Source organism: Chinchilla lanigera, unplaced genomic scaffold (genome assembly GCF_000276665.1).
Source record: "Chinchilla lanigera isolate Chin_1 unplaced genomic scaffold, ChiLan1.0 scaffold00072, whole genome shotgun sequence".
Classification (NCBI taxonomy): domain Eukaryota; kingdom Metazoa; phylum Chordata; class Mammalia; order Rodentia; family Chinchillidae; genus Chinchilla; species Chinchilla lanigera.
The window spans coordinates 8560962-8563968 of record NW_004955473.1 but is presented as its reverse complement, the minus strand read 5'-3'; the positions used below and the strand labels follow the sequence as shown (position 1 = coordinate 8563968).

Sequence of the window (3007 nt, the reverse complement as noted above, 5' to 3'; positions counted from 1 at the left end):
AAGTAGGAAATGAATGCTTTGAACTGAGGTGCGCCTCAAATTTCCGGTTCAAGGAAACCCAGTCATTTGCATGGATGTTTGATGCTGCTGCACAATTTTCTGTCCTTCATAGAAAATGATTTAAAACAATCACTGAGCTGATTTATAAAAGAAGAATCCCTCCAAGATTGTGATGGAGATGCTGACGTAGCCTTGGAAGCTGTCAACTTAGGTGAAATAGAGTTACATCAACTGGCAGGTACGTGGGCCAAAGCCTATGCCTAATCAAGGTGTTAAAATGGAAAAGGTGAGGCAGGAATTGGGATAATAACTCACAAAGACGTAAATTCACTAACTGCTCAGAATTTTGAATAGCAGCAAGACTTAGAGAATGAATGGTTAAACGAATTAAAACAATCAACAGCCATCCAAAAGCAAGAATATCAGGAATGGGTGATAAAACTTCATCAAGACTTAAAAACATCTAACAACAGCTCCCTGAGAAAGGAGATTAAAGTTCAGCCACGTCTGTTTAGAGAATCTGTAGATGCCATTGGAAGGATCTATGGGGAACAGAAAAAGTTAGAAGAAAGTTTCACTATTTACTTAGGAGCCCAGTTGAAGACCATGCATAATTTGAGATTGCTGAGGGCAGACATGCTGGACTTCTGCAAGCATAAAAGAAATCATCGCAGTGGTGTGACACTGCATTGGCTCCAAACAGCACTGCCTCTTTATTCCACATCGCTGTGTGGCCTGGTTTTACTAGTAGACAATAGAATTAATTCATATAGGTGGTATTACGAGAGACTTTACCACAGATTGCCAAGAGTGCACTGACTTTCACGTCCCCCTGAATTGAAGAGCAACTGGAAGTCGCTCAGCAGGTGGCGCTGTACTCTGGAACCCAGCAGGGCAGCAAGTAGAAAGACGCAAGACTCTGGGGACCAAAATGGAGCAAGTGATGAGAAGACTGCAGACAGAAACTATTTAAACAGTTAAACAGCAGAGAATTTTACATGACACGTCATTCCAATCTCAGAAATCCACGTTGCCTTCGATCTCCATGTGGATGACAACGTGAAATCAGGAAATATCACTGCTCATGACTTTGCCATTATGGGCCCCCGAAACATACTCAGTCTGGTGCACTCACGACATCAGGACAATCAGTATCCCTCTCTTGCTGGTGCATGCTATGTCAGAGGAAATGACTATACTCTGGTGCTTAAGAAAAACAGATTTGTGTTCAAGTGTGTTTCATGATGGAAATGGCCTCATGGGATGGAGGAATTTCTAGGACAGTACAATTCCTGGTACCACAGAGAATTTCTGAGGAAATGTTTTATCATCTTAGTAACCCGCTTTCCCAGATCTTCCGAGTATCTTCAACACTCAGTCTGACGTCCAACCATTAAATGCATGTGGACTGACACACTGGCAGAAGAGGATCGTTAAACTCTCCAGGAACTCGAGCTATGCTGGAGACCTGTCAAGCAACAGATATCCAGAAAGAGAATCTGCAACCTAAGCCAAAAATCAAATCATGATATGTGCCTGTTAAACATCCCAGAAATTTCTACACTGAGCAGACTAGGAGTGATCAGCCCTAATGGAACATTTATTCTTATGCTCTTTCTGAATGTTACCTTTTTCTCCATGTCTTATCAGTGAATGTCAGTGAACTAAAACTTCCCATTTATCTCTCACAGACACTGGGTCTAGGACACTGCTCACTACCTTCCCATCAATTTTTGCAGAAGATTTGAATCATAGATCAGGTCTCGACCTTTTGAAAGCATGCAGGTAATAAAATCTTCCACTACTTTATTTGCCAGATCAAAATTAAAAAGCACTGATGTAATCTTTGCAAAAAAAATGTTTATCATAATTACCACAAAGGAATATTGAAAGATTCTTTTACAACAGAACAGTGCCTAGTGCTGCTAAAATTGTGCTCCAAGGAGAGTTTTCTTTTCTCTATATTTGGTTTACCCAATGTAGCTGTTAAAAATGTACACAACAAATCTTGCTATGTTGTTTCTCATAAAATTTTCAGGTTTTTATTTATTGTACAAAATTATATTAGTCTTTTATTATCTTATCTTAAAAACACCATCAAATATTGATCTTACACTAATGATCTTACAGAAGATGAACTTGGGATTCCCATCCTTGTCTGTAAGGTCCATTTCTTCCAAGAGAGTATGTAAATATATATCATTATTTTCCCAAGCCTTTCACCAAATACCTATATGATAAAAAATAAAAATGCAACCCAATTTGATTATTTGATATAGAACTTTTCTTTCTTTATGTTGCCAAAACACTCAAAGTACAACTCTGTCACCTCTCTCTCTCTCTCTCTCTCTCTCTCTTCTCTTCACATTTTTACTTCCATTAATATTAGAAAAACAACTTTCTTACCTAGACAAAATGGACTTCCTGGGCATTATCTGCTTAATTATTATTGAAATAAAGTTACACATGTGTGTCAGTAGTTTTCAAGTATCAGTGTATTTTTAGTTAACAAGTAATAAGAGTGTAGACATTTGTATTTTTTTCATCCTTAAAGTATGGATCCAGCTAATGGAATCACAGTACCCTAAAAGAAACTTCAACTTTAGAAATAGTCACTCGTATTTTATAATATGTTAATAATATCTTTACTTAGTAAAATGTCGCTACACATTGGGCTTAACCTATCCAGTGCTGTCTGTAATTTCATATTTTAGAAAGATATTGCTACAGTCTCAGTGACATGTCATTGAAAGCACTATACTATGAAAATTAATAATAAAAATTCAAAAATTCTTTTGAAAATTCAGGATTTCCTGAAAAGTCATCAAAAGATCATATTCCTATAAAATGTTGGCTTAGAATATCCCTACAAGGACTTGGAATATGGATAAAGTGAAAATTTATCAATGATGAGCGCTAGAGTCTATTTCACATAAAATTACAATTACGAATCATTTATGATATAGTGATATGATATACAGTAAAATCAGAACCTTCAACGATGTCT

The 3007-nt window shown here is 36.9% G+C and overlaps 1 pseudogene; it reads left to right on the top strand.

The window, feature by feature from the left end:
- The first annotated feature begins 256 nt into the window (after positions 1–256).
- On the top strand, positions 257–1397 carry LOC102028184 (annotated as a pseudogene).
- The last annotated feature ends 1610 nt before the right edge of the window (positions 1398–3007 follow it).